Source organism: Gopherus flavomarginatus, chromosome 6 (genome assembly GCF_025201925.1).
Source record: "Gopherus flavomarginatus isolate rGopFla2 chromosome 6, rGopFla2.mat.asm, whole genome shotgun sequence".
Lineage (NCBI taxonomy): Eukaryota > Metazoa > Chordata > Testudines > Testudinidae > Gopherus > Gopherus flavomarginatus.
In genome coordinates this window covers 69,592,126-69,606,409 of record NC_066622.1, presented here as the reverse complement: position 1 = coordinate 69,606,409, position 14,284 = coordinate 69,592,126, and the positions used below count along the sequence as shown (strand labels likewise).

Sequence of the window (14,284 nt, the reverse complement as noted above, 5' to 3'; positions counted from 1 at the left end):
CACAGGAAAACAAAAGGGCTACTGCCTTCACATACCTCCCCCATTTTGACGAGGAAAACATCAATAAAGTCTTGAGGGTAGTTGGGATCCAGAGACTCTTTGTGCGTCTTCACTCTCTCCAGATCTTCTGAACTCCTGAGCATTTTTTAAATATCCTCCGATAAGGCCCAGGGATGTAATCCATGAGAGTCGGGAAAAAAGAGCGCAGCTATAAAGGATGAAAGAAAAACACAGTTTGATATATCTGGGCACAACAGTCATAGTGTTCACTCAAATGAATCAAGTACAGCAGAACGATACAACATTTCTTTGACACCTTCTTATGAAAATGGATTCCACAGATCATTGCAAACTCCACTAAGTAATACTATCAAACATACATAAATTCCTCACAAAAACAGCAGTGACCTTCAATCATATCAGCTAAGGTATGCTCCATTTTTTCCCCACATAAAACCAGCCCCAGTACACACATCCTTTTCTTGAAAAACAAAACAAAACAAAACACTCAAGTACCCAACCTTAGCTCTGATCACAAATTTTCTTAAGCAGTAATAAACCATGTAGCCTTTAAAAGGAAAATATATGTTAGACTTCCAGAGGTGGCAGTAAAAGGGTCACATTCTCTGCTGTGGTGTAACTCCCTTTATTTTAACTGAGTGATGCCAACAAAGAGTTTGGCCCTTCATTGCGCAATTAGCGAGGTTTTCAGGAATGAGGGTGTGTCTGGTGGCTGGCTGTGAGCTGGAAATGAAAGGAAGTTTGCTTTGGAGGTGAGAAATATCTTCAGATTCACTATCATGTTGCTTATATGATAAGGCATGTGACATGTCACTGGTGTGGATGTTAATATTTTAACTGGCAACTTGCTTGATTTTTACCAGTAATATTGACAGTGAAAGTCCATAAGCAAACTTAATTCTGGGCTAATGAAGTGTTTTGTGTGGGATTTTAAACAAGACTTAGAAACAAGTTTGAGGCTGGGTTTCGCAGTAGCTTCATCCTAATGAAGAGAATAAGACCATTATGGGAATCTGAATTAACACTTGCTTAAGGAAAATTAATAGTTAAAGAAAGAAATCTCTGTCCCCTCCCCCAGTATAAATAAGGAGAATGGAATAAACCCCTGAACATACCGCTGTCCAGAGAGAGCTCTGGAGCTTGTCATTTTCCTGTATGAGATTAATTAAAATAACAAATTTCTTATCTTCATAGTCAAACCGGTCCCAAAAGACAGTGGAGCAGATGACATTGGAGAGTGCGTGGGTAAGGAAGAGGGTGGCGTCAAAGGGCCACCCTGGAGCAAAATAAAACTACAAAGAGTCAGTCAGGACCGGCGCTAGGGTTTCACGCGCCCTAGGCGCACAGCCATTTCACTGCCCCCCGCACTGATTCCGTGGCTCCGGTGGAGCTGCCGCAGTCATTCCTGCGGGGTGTCCGTTAGTCCGTGGCTCTGGTGAAGCTGCCACAGGCATGCCTGTGGGAGATCTACCGGAGCTGCGCGAGCAACCAACTGTCCGCAGGCATGACTGCGACAGCTCCACCGGAGCCGCGGACCAACGGACCCTCCACAGGAATGCCTGCGGCAGGTCAACCGGAGCCGCCTGCCGCCCCCCCGACAAAATGCTGCCTCCCGAATAATTCTGGTGCCCTAGGTGATTGCCTAGGCTCAGGACCGGCGCTAGGGGTTTGAGCGCCCTAGGCGCACGGCAATTTCGCCGCCTCGCGCGCTAGTCCCACGGCTCCGCTGGAGCTGCCACAGTGGTGCCTGCAGAGGGTCCGGTGCTCCGTGGTTCCGGTGGAGCTGCCGCAGTGATGCCTGCGGGAGGTCCACCAGAGCCGTGGAGCACCGGACCCTCCGCAGGCACCACTGCGGCAGCTCCACCGGAGCCGCGGAGCACCGGACCCTCCTCAGGCTCCACTGCGGCAGCTCCACCGGAGCCGCCTGCCGCTTCCTCAGGCAAAACGGCGCCTACCAATTCTTCTGGTGCCTAGGCGATTGCCTAGGCTGCCTAAATGGTGGCGCCGGACCTGGAGTCAGTTTCAATTCAGTGTCTTCACCCCCGGCATCAGAGTCACTGGCAGCACGGGGACATTGTGGATCTCCCACCTCAGGGCAAGGTGGGGCTGACCGCAATAATCCCTGAGGAGGGTGGGTTAGGGCTGCCCCAATCACTACTCTTACCTCTCACATGCTAAATTAAACAAACACCACTTTTTCTGCTGGCAATCAATTTTCACTCTGCTCTGCTTCTTAGCACACTGTGGTCTGACCAGGGGCCATCATTTTTTGGTATTGCCACCCGTACTTCTGCACTGCTGCCTGCAGAGCTGGACCCTCAGTCAGCAGCTGCCACTCTCCGGCTGCCCAGCTTTGAAGGCAGCAACGCGGAAGCAAGGATGGCATGGTATAGTACTGCCACTCTTACTTCTGTGCTGCTGCTGGCAGGGCGCTGCCTTCAAAGCTGAGCTCCTGGCCAACAACCACTGCTCTCCAGCCACCCAGTTAAGAAGGCAGTGCAGACGTAAGGGTGGCAATATGGTGACCCCCCCTTAAAATAACATTGCGCCTCCCCTGCAACTCCCTTTTTGGTCAGAGCCCCCACTTTGAGAAACACTGGCCTCCCCTGTGAAATCTGTATAGTATAGAGTAAAAGCACACAAAAGGCCAGATTTCAGGGGGGAGACCAGATTTCACGGTCCGTGATGGGTTTTTCATGGCCGTGAATTTGGTAGGGCCCTAATTATCACTAAATCCTAGAGCACAGCAATCTCCTCTTGGCGCTGCCAGCCCGGGCTGTGCAGTGTAAATACACAGTTGTTGTGCTAGGGAAGGAATAAAGGCTCCCAGCTCAACAGCAGGGGGGATAGGTCTTCTTTCCGCCTTCAGAGTGCGCTAAGCAGGCCCCACAGCTCAGCTCACACAGCTGGAGAGGCTGAATTTCCCACTGGCTCACCAGTGACATCTTAGCTTCCGTTTCAGGTTCTCCCTTCCCCATAAGCACAAGGAACACATGGGGCTGGTAACTGAGAGCTAACCTGGGGCTGCAGCGTCAGAGGGAGCAGCACAACATTCCTGGTAATTATCGGCAAGAGTTCACTCCTCTAACCTGAGAGCACAGTGCTCATGGGAACATCCAGAAGCAGCATTTTCGTCATGCACCAGACCCCTGCTCGTGTCCCTCACCCGTCCATTCTCTTTGACTCATTCCCAACAGCAATAGCTGCCCCTTGGCTCAGGGCGCACAAGTAGAAGTAGCAGCATTACTGTGGTACCAGGGGTGGGGAAGGGTCTCAGTGCATTCTCGTCTCCCACTTACAATTCACCAGATGGGCAGAGGCAACGTCAGTGTATCCCTTAGTGCTGCATTAAATATTGCAAGAGGCAGGTGAACTTATGGCTAAGTTCCCCGTCTCTAAAATAGCAGGGAAAATCATTCATTTCTTAAACTGGTTTCATTCATGTCTATTTAAGTTGTACGCTCCTTGGGGCAGTGATTGTCTCAAACTATTTCTTACAACAGTCCATACACAAATGAGCCCCAACATCAGCTGGGACTGTTAGATGTTACTGGAATATAAATAATAATTTAGGAGTGTAACTGGCACTGACATAGAAGAGCTCTGATAGTTCACATATCTTGGCAGCATCACACATACAACAGGTAGAACAGACAGACATTAAAGCCAGAATAGCAAAAGCCAGACATGCCCTTGTAACTCTAAATCTGATCTGGAGAAATACAAATCTTACCTTCCCAACCAAACTTGAAATATTTAGCATCATTATAAGGTCAGTCTTACTACATCGTGCTGAAACTAGGAAACGTGTTGAGACCTTATATCTATACTCCAAGTTCTTATAAACAGCTGCCATAGACAAATCCACAATATCAGATGGGTAGAAAAAAAAACAAAGGAAGATGAAACAAAAACTGATGGGACAGGAAATTCTGGAACAAAAATAGAGATGGCTAGAACATATGTGGGCAAAAGACTTGAATCACATAATAAGACAGGAGTTGGATTGGAACTCTCATGGCAAGAGGCAATAAGGTAGACCTTGGAGAACATGAAATGCACAACAGAAGCAGAATTGTTAGTTATCAAATTGAGATTGGAAGAACCTAAGACTGCAGGACGAAACCAGCAAAGATGGAAGACCCTGGGGAAGGCTCTATGTCGCACAAGGAACAGAGAGGAATAAGATAAATGAGAGTCATTTATGAAGTATTGTAAATTTACACCGTGATTCCAAACATTCCCATAGAGCCCATCACTACAGAAAAGTGGTTCTCAACTTGTTATCTGGGCTGTAGGAGCCTGGTGGCAGCGAAGCGGCAGCAGGGACCTGACCCCAACCCTGGACCCCTGCCATGCAGGGCCAGCCGCCTGCCTGCCCCAGACCCTGGACCCTCGCCGTGTGGCTTCCCCAGACCCCAGAGCTTGCAGGCCAGGTAGCTGCCTCTGACCCTGCTGGGCTGGCCAGGAGCCCCAGACCCCCAAAATCCGTGCCAGCAGCCCTGACCCCAACACACTGACTGACGGGGCAGCTCAGACCCCTCCGCTGGGCAACCAGGAACCTGGGGGACCTGGTACGTGGCCGACCTTTAGGAGACAGCTGAGCTGGGCTGCAGCTGTCCCCTAATTGGGCTGAATGCAGCCCGCGCTCCACGGGTCGAGAACCACTGCTATAGAAGGTAGGTGCCAAACACGTATCATAAGTCTAGCAGAGAAAAAAAGAAATGAGAAGAAGCAAACTGTAGGCATAGGTGTCTTTTTAACCCAGCACACTGGAACTAACCTGCTCTAATATGGCTCACTGTGTTTGCATCTACACACTCTAAACAAATATCTTCCATTTACTCATTGATCACAGATCAGAGGGGAGAAAATGTGAGAAAGAAACAGCCAGAAATGGTCATCTGTGGAACATTTCACCCATCCTTTCCCATTACATTAACACAGGTTGTTATATGTGCAGTTAATGGCTGGAGTAATAAGCCGTTTGAACCAAACAATTAATATAATGAAAAACAGAAAGACAAGAGTCTTTGACTCCTCTGTTTCCAACAGACGTGAAACAATCCCCACCATGTGTGTTTCTGAGCCTTTCCATCAGAAAACAAGTTTCCTCCTGGATACCCTCCTCAATGCTTTTCTTCCTCATCCCAAAATTTCTCAGATTAGTGAGGGCAAATCGACGGAGCTGCTTCCACTGCTCCCCGTTGCTGAAAATAATACCTGGAAATGGGAAGAGAACAGGAATGAAAGGAGGGAGGACCAGACTCAGTTCGCCTATTTGAAAAGATACCCAAACACTGATGAGTCAAAGGTTCAGCTTCAACATCATTGATATCGTGCCTGTTTTCTACTAGGGAGATGACATTACCACTACATTGCAATTAGTTTACAGTATTGCTGTTGCCATGTTGGACTCTGGATATGGCTGAGACAAGGTAGGTGAGGTAATATGTTGAATCAACTTATATTGGTGGAAGGGACAAGCTTTTGAGCTGTACCAAGTTCTTACTCAGGTCTGTAGCAGTTAATTAGCACCTCCAAGCTAAAAACAAGGTGGAACAGACTGCAAAAAAGGTTCACTCTTAAAGAAACACTGTTTTTATGGCCTATTACAATATTTATTAGGCCTGGTCTACGCTGGGGTGGGGGGGGTGAATTGATCTAAGTTACATAACTTCAGCTAGACTAGATGCGATAGATCGATCCCCACTGGATCAATCACTGCCCGCTGATCCGGACGGTAGTGAAGACATACCCTAAGGCACCCTGGTGACTACTAATCTTCCATTATTCCACCACGGCAGAGGTTTTAATTGGCCATTATAGGCCACTTAATTTTCAGTGGTTTCCTACAATATTGTGGGGGGCCAGGCCCCAGGTAACTGGCAATATGGCGTGGGGTTTAAAGTTTACATTCTCAGGCCTGCTATCGCCTTCGAATTGCCCCTTAGATTAATCAATATGTTCCTTTGAAGCTAGCATGAGTACATGTAATCATTTATCATTTTCTTTTGTTCTTTTGTTTATGGTATAAAATGTGATTAATCAAAGGAGGCTCTGTATTGTGGGAAGAGGATGTAGTTAATTAAAGAATCCGGTAGTTAATGAATTGTAAATGATCAATTGTGGCACCTGTGAACATCTTTGTAAACAAGTAGGGTATATAAGACATGGCAAAAGATAACAGGGTGTGCAGGATTTGAGATTTGTATATCTCCCGGCACCTTATTTGAATTCAAGTAAAAGACTTGCTTCTCCACTCCGGTGTGGTCATTGGGGATACGCACACCGGGCAAACGAGCCCCAACTATTGCCCCCTGCATCAGCTTTGGCGAGCTAGCCAGGAGGTCCGAGGCTGAAAATTAGCTTTGCCCGTACCCTCTCTGGTGGCCGATGGATTGAGACAGTCGCTGATGCCCAGTGCGCACCGGTGCTTTCACCGGCGGCCTCGGCGAAGTCTGGTACAGTCGATCCCGGGAGGCACAACGGTGCAACGCCCCAGAAAGTGGAGAAGCTTTGGTCCCGAGTGACAGTGAGGAACCAGTCTCGGGGATAAGGTAGGATATAAGTTAAAGGGTTTAATCTGTCACCTGTTAGGACCTGGGGACGCCCAGGGTCTCCCTGTAAGGAAATGGGACAGGGACAGTCACAAGATAAGGTGGCGTGCACGCCTTTAGAATGCATTCTGGTTAATTGGAAAATCTTTGGAATGGATCCACTAACTAAAGGTAAACTAAAAAGATACTGTACAATAGACTGGCCTCAATACCAGCTGGAGGACCAGGAACGGTGGCTACCGGAGGGTTCGATTAATTATAATACGATCCTCCAATTTCTTTTAATTTGTCAGCGAACTGGTAAATGGAATGAGCATATGTATGGTCAGATATTTATGTCGTTATGGAACAGAACACATATTTTGAAGCAGTGTAATTTGGTTCCAACAGGCTCAGGAAAGAGTTGTGAAAATGTTCCAAACTCATTATCCACTGTAATAGCAGGGGCGGGGTCACATTCAGCCACAGCACCCCCACAGTATGGTGACAAAGTCCCCTCAGCCCCGCCAACTGAGCCTTCCACAGATTTGTACCCTTTGATTACTGAAATCCAAATTACTCGCAATGCTACGGGTACTCAGGATGCAACCACTATGCAGGCGTACGCCCATGTTCCTTTTAATCCTGTGGATCTAGCGGCTTTTAAAGTGCAGGCAGGGAAATTCTCAACCAACCTCTCCCAATTTATCTCAGTTTTTGAAGGCTGTCTGGTTAGTCATAAACCTGACTGGGATGACTGCCAGGTACTTTTATGAACTCTCCTCTCTGAGGTGGAGCGGGACCAGGTTTTAGCTAAAGCACAGGCTGAGACCTCACTACTGCTGCAATCGCTTTTCTCTGTCCGTTCCCCACCTGCTGCTAGCCTCTGTGGTGGGACAGTATTCATGTTTCTCAGTTCTTGATTAAAAGGATGCCTTCTTCACGATTCCGGTGGACCCCCAGTCCCAGGAAATCTTCTTCTTCGAATGGGAAGACGCAAACAGGAATAAAAGGCAGCTGTGTTGGACGGTGCTGGTACAAGGATTTAAGAACTCCCCCACTCTCTTCAGCCAAGCTTTATCTCGGGACTTGGAAGAATGGGAAAATGAGAACAAAGCCCTTCTCCTGCAATATGTTGATGATTTATTAATAGCAGCAGTGGGACTAGAAGTATGTCTCCAGGCAACCGTAAGTCCTTTAAACTTTCTTGGGCTGCGGGGGTATCGCGTGTCAAGAAATAAAGCCCAAATTGCCCTCCCTGAAGTACGTTACCTAGGCTTCCAGATCAGACAAGGGGAACGCCAGCTCTCAAGGGAGAGGCTTGAGGCTATCTGTCAGGTCTCTACTCCCCGGAATCACAAGCAGCTTAGAGCATTCCTGGGAATGGCAGGATTTTGCCGCATGTGGATTCCAGATTTTGGATTGCCAGCTAAGCCACTGTATGAATGTGTTAAAGGGACCGATCAGGAACCATTTTACTGGACAACAGAGGCAAATAATGCCTTTACCTTAATAAAAAGAAAACTGATGGAAGCCCCAGCCCTGGGTCTTCCTGATCTTTCTAAGCCCTTTCAATTGTATGGACATGAAAGAAGAGGGGTGGCCCTGGGACTCCTTACACAGTTATTGGGCTCTTGGAAATGTCCAGTTGGTTATTTCTCCAAACAATTGGATCAGGTTGCTAAGGGGTGGCCAGCATGCTTACGGGCAGTTGCTGCTACAACTCTGGTGTGAGAGGAAGCAGAAAAACTGACTTTGGGGAGGGGCTGTGCAAGTCTTTACTTCTCATATGGTTCAAGCCTTACTGGACACAAAAGGGGGTCTCTGGCTCACCCAAGCTTGGGTAGCCCAGTATCAGGCTAAGCTCTTAGAGAACCCCGAAGTTACCCTGCAGGCTTGCCCCTCCCTTAACCCGGCCACTCTGCTGCCAGAAACAGAGGGCCAAGAACATGACTGCTTGGAGGTTATAGATGACCAGTATTACAAAAACTACACCAGACCTCTCATGTGGGCAGGGAAGCTTTGACCCAGCTCACACAAAAGTACTTCATCACCTCAGGACTTTGGCCCCTAGCGTCCCAGATATCTGCTGAGTGCCTTACTTGCCAGAAAAATAATCCTCGACCAGGGAATCCAGTTATACCAGCTACCCTAGAACCCACTCCGGGCCCCAGGCTAGTGTGGCAAATCGATTTTACCAAACTTCCTCGAGCCCAGGGGTATAGATACCTCCTTGTCCTGGTGGATCGTTTCAGTGGGTGGCCTGAAGCTTTTCCCTGCTGAAATAACACTTCTAAGACTGTGGCTCTTAAACTTATTAAAGAGATTTTTCCTAGATTTGGCCTACCTCGATGGATGGAGTCTGACCAGGGAACACACTTCACCTCAAAGATTGTCCAGAATGTCTCGGACATCCTCCAGCTCAACTGAAAACTTCACACCCCTTGGAGGCCACAGGCCAGTGGAGTGGTAGAACGCACTAATCAGACACTGAAAAGGCACCTAGCCAAAATATGTCAGGAAGCGTCTTTAAAGTGGCCCGATGCCCTACCTTTGGTTTTACTCCACATTCGGGCTCTTCCTAAGGGTAGAACTGGTTTAAGCCCCTTCGAGATTATGTTTGGAAGGGCATGGCCTATGAACGGTACTCCAGTCCTGCTAGGGGAATGGGAGGTTGGGTGTGGACATTTGTCTCAGTGTATGTGTTCTCTGTCTGCTGTTTTATGTTCCCTTCACAGGTACGTGAGGGACTCTCAGCCACTCCCTTTGGATGCACCTGTCCATTCCCTACAGCCTGGTGACTTCGTCCTCATCCGTACCTGGAAGGACAAACCCCAGGAAAAGTGGAAAGGACACTATCTCATCTTACTGGTTTCCCACACAGCGGCTAAGGTAGAGGGACACAAGAGCGGATTCACTATTCCTGACTAAAAGCTGTACCTCCACCGCACAATCCAGACCCTGAGCAGTGGACGGTTCAGCCTACCGGAACTGGAGCATCGGAAAATTTGGGACTCAAGTTATTATTTAAATGCAAATAACTCTAATTTGCCATGTTTTTAATATTTGTATGGGTGTTTCCTGTTTCTGGACAGCTGGCCCCTTCATCCTTCCGCTCCCCGGAAAATAACTGGTGGGCCCTTTTAGCTGTCACAGCCTCTAATTCTTCCCACTTTTGTGTAGGGAGTGGTTACGTTTTAGGGTCTGTATTTACTACTTGTTTTGTGAGGGTGGCTACGCCCTTGCAAGAAATTCACAAATATACTGAACTTGCTGGTTTCAATATTAAATTGACAGCTGGGCATCTGGCTAAGTTTGGCTCTATCTCAAATCTTAAGCCCTATACAAATCAGCATCGCCTTCAAATTAGACTAATGGCCGTGTCCTCAAATGCTACTTCCTGTTTTACTATTGTAGGGGCACAAAAGTTTGGTACTAATTTAACCAACCATGAGATGAATTGTTCTGTTTCTCCAACCCCAACTTCTTATTTGTATGCTCACTTATACCTTCCCCGTGGGTGGTTTTTGCTCTGCGGACTAACCGCATTTACCTATGTCCCAGCTAACAGTTCGGGAGGCCCTTGTTCTCTCGGACAATTAACCATGAGGGTTGTCCCTGGCTATGCTCTAGTTTTAGGGACACCTGGACCTACCCGAGCCCAGAGGGCTCGGCGTGGCCTGCCTCTGGACGAAACATGTGATTCTAAGGTAAATCTGGTGTCTAAATCTCAGGCCATAGCCCTTGCTACCTCATTGGTTGGAGTCCCAAGCCTGGCCTTTGATGCAGAGCTCCAGCTTGCTAAAGTGGCCTGTGCCCTCGCCAAGTCCATTAACCTAACTTCCACTTTAATCTCTGACTTGGCCTCGGAACTCACAGGGGTCCGAGAAGGGGTACTCCAAAATCGCGCTGCAGTAGACTACCTCCTCTTAAGGCATAATCATGGCTGTGAGGAATTTAAGGGTCTCTGTTGCTTTAACCTTTCTGATCACAGCCAAAGTATTGAAAATAGACTGGCTAAGTTGCATGACATTGTCATTCACATAACGCAAAATAGTGACAATGATTGGTGGGGTTCTTGGGGTTTTGGTAATTGGTTTGGGTGGCTTAAAAGCATTTTTACCTCTCTGCTAGTGGTGATAGCGATTGGTTTGCTCTTCTGCTGTGGTCTGCAGATAGGAGTTCCTTGCTGTAAAAGTTGTCTTTCTGCCCTCCGTCAGCCAACAGAAATGTACCCCCTTAGGGCAGTCTCACTGCCAACATTGGGTGGCCTACCTTTCAACCTTGTTCTAAGTAATGAATATGAGAAAACTCAACGGAAGGCCTTTGAGTATTCTCAAAGGGGGGATTGTTGGGGGGAGGCCAGGCCCCAAGTAACTGGCAATATGGCATGGGGTTAAAAGTTTACATTCTCAGGCCTGCTATCGCCTTCGAATTGCCCCTTAGATTAATCAATATGTTCCTTTGAAGCTAGCATGAGTACATGTAATCATTTATCATTTTCTTTTGTTCTTTTGTTTATGGTATAAAATGTGATTAATCAAAGGGGGCTCTGTATTGTGGGAAGAGGATGTAGTTAATTAAAGAATCCGGTAGTTAATGAATTGTAAATGAGCAATTGTGGCACCTGTGAACATCTTTGTAAACAAGTAGGGTATATAAGACATGGCAAAAGATAACGGGGTGTGCAGGATTTGAGATTTGTATATCTCCCGGCACCTTATTTGAATTCAAATAAAGACTCGCTTCGCCACTCCAGTGTGGTCATTGGGGATACACACACCGGGCAAATGAACCCCAACTGTTGCCCCCTGCAACAATATTCCGAAGTTACAAACCTTTGAAGAGAAAAATCACAGTTCACACATGCTCAGGTGAGACATCTTAGAATTTAGCAGCTAAAATCTCCAAAGGTTCTGTCTTCACTAGGCATGCACCAGCACCTCACAGATCCTGATGCCAGTCCACATGCAGTCCCCTGGGTCAGGGCGCTGCTGGAGGGAGTGGCAGGCAGCTCCCATGGAGCTGCCGTAGTGGTGTCTGTGAGAGGTCCACCGGAGCCACACGAGAGGCGACCATCCGCAGGCACGACTGCGGCATCTCCACCCAAGCCGCGGAGCACCGGAACACCTGCAGGCACCACGGCGGCAGTTCCACAGGAGCTGCCTGCCATCCCCTCCGGCAGCACCCTGACCCAGGGGACTGCATGTGGACTGGCACCATATGGCTAGGATCTGTGAGGTGCTGGTGCATGCCTAGTGAAGACAGAACCTTTGGAGATTTTAGCTGCTAAATTCTAAGAAGTCTCACCTGAGCATGTGTGAACTGTGATTTGTCTCTTCAAAGGCTTGTAACTTCGGCATATTGTAGGAAACCACTGAAAATTAAGTGGCCTATAATGGCCAATTAAAACCTCTGCCGTGGTGGAATAATGGAGGGTTAGTAGTCACCAGGGTGCCTTAGGGTATGTCTTCACTACCGTCCGGATCAGCGGGCAGTGATTGATCCAGTGGGGATCGATCTATCGCATCTAGTCTAGCTGAAGTTATGTAACTTAGATCAATTCACCCCCCCCCCACCCCAGCGTAGACCAGGCCTAATAAATATTGTAATAGGCCATAAAAACAGTGTTTCTTTAAGAGAGAACCTTTTTTGCAGTCTGTTCCACCTTGTTTTTAGCTTGGAGGTGCTAATTAACTGCTACAGACCTGAGTAAGAACTTGGTAAAGCTCAAAAGCTTGTCCCTTCCACCAACATAAGTTGATCCAACATATTACCTCACCTACCTTGTCTCAGCCATATCCAGAGTCCAACATGGCAACAGCAATACTGTAAACTAATTGCAATGTAGCGGTAATGTCATCTCCCTAGTAGAAAACAGGCACAATATCAATGATGTTGAAGCTGAACCTTTGACTCATCAATGTTTGGGTATCTTTTCAAATAGGCGAACTGAGTCTGGTCCTCCCTCCTTTCATTCCTGTTCTCTTCCCATTTCCAGGTATTATTTTCAGTAATGGGGAGCAGTGGAAGCAGCTCCGTCGATTTGCCCTCACTAATCTGAGAAATTTTGGGATGAGGAAGAAAAGCATTGAGGAGGGTATCCAGGAGGAAACTTGTTTTCTGATGGAAAGGCTCAGAAACACACATGGTGGGGATTGTTTCACGTCTGTTGGAAACAGAGGAGTCAAAGACTCTTGTCTTTCTGTTTTTCATTATATTAATTGTTTGGTTCAAACGGCTTATTACTCCAGCCATTAACTGCACATATAACAACCTGTGTTAATGTAATGGGAAAGGATGGGTGAAATGTTCCACAGATGACCATTTCTGGCTGTTTCTTTCTCACATTTTCTCCCCTCTGATCTGTGATCAATGAGTAAATGGAAGATATTTGTTTAGAGTGTGTAGATGCAAACACAGTGAGCCATATTAGAGCAGGTTAGTTCCAGTGTGCTGGGTTAAAAAGACACCTATGCCTACAGTTTGCTTCTTCTCATTTCTTTTTTTCTCTGCTAGACTTATGATACGTGTTTGGCACCTACCTTCTATAGCAGTGGTTCTCGACCCGTGGAGCGCGGGCTGCATTCAGCCCAATTAGGGGACAGCTGCAGCCCAGCTCAGCTGTCTCCTAAAGGTCGGCCACGTACCAGGTCCCCCAGGTTCCTGGTTGCCCAGCGGAGGGGTCTGAGCTGCCCCGTCAGTCAGTGTGTTGGGGTCAGGGCTGCTGGCACGGATTTTGGGGGTCTGGGGCTCCTGGCCAGCCCAGCAGGGTCAGAGGCAGCTACCTGGCCTGCAAGCTCTGGGGTCTGGGGAAGCCACACGGCGAGGGTCCAGGGTCTGGGGCAGGCAGGCGGCTGGCCCTGCATGGCAGGGGTCCAGGGTTGGGGTCAGGTCCCTGCTGCCGCTTCGCTGCCACCAGGCCCCTACAGCCCAGATAACAAGTTGAGAACCACTTTTCTGTAGTGATGGGCTCTATGGGAATGTTTGGAATCACGGTGTAAATTTACAATACTTCATAAATGACTCTCATTTATCTTATTCCTCTCTGTTCCTTGTGCGACATAGAGCCTTCCCCAGGGTCTTCCATCTTTGCTGGTTTCGTCCTGCAGTCTTAGGTTCTTCCAATCTCAATTTGATAACTAACAATTCTGCTTCTGTTGTGCATTTCATGTTCTCCAAGGTCTACCTTATTGCCTCTTGCCATGAGAGTTCCAATCCAACTCCTGTCTTATTATGTGATTCAAGTCTTTTGCCCACATATGTTCTAGCCATCTCTATTTTTGTTCCAGAATTTCCTGTCCCATCAGTTTTTGTTTCATCTTCCTTTGTTTTTTTTTCTACCCATCTGATATTGTGGATTTGTCTATGGCAGCTGTTTATAAGAACTTGGAGTATAGATATAAGGTCTCAACACGTTTCCTAGTTTCAGCACGATGTAGTAAGACTGACCTTATAATGATGCTAAATATTTCAAGTTTGGTTGGGAAGGTAAGATTTGTATTTCTCCAGATCAGATTTAGAGTTACAAGGGCATGTCTGGCTTTTGCTATTCTGGCTTTAATGTCTGTCTGTTCTACCTGTTGTATGTGTGATGCTGCCAAGATATGTGAACTATCAGAGCTCTTCTATGTCAGTGCCAGTTACACTCCTAAATTATTATTTATATTCCAGTAACATCTAACAGTCCCAGCTGATGTTGGGGCTCATTTGTGTATGGACTG

The 14,284-nt window shown here is 47.4% G+C and overlaps 1 pseudogene; it reads left to right on the top strand.

Moving 5' to 3' along the window:
- The window catches only part of LOC127053885 (cytochrome P450 2H2-like), a 124,483-nt pseudogene that overhangs the window by 99,075 nt on the left and 11,124 nt on the right, over positions 1-14,284 (top strand).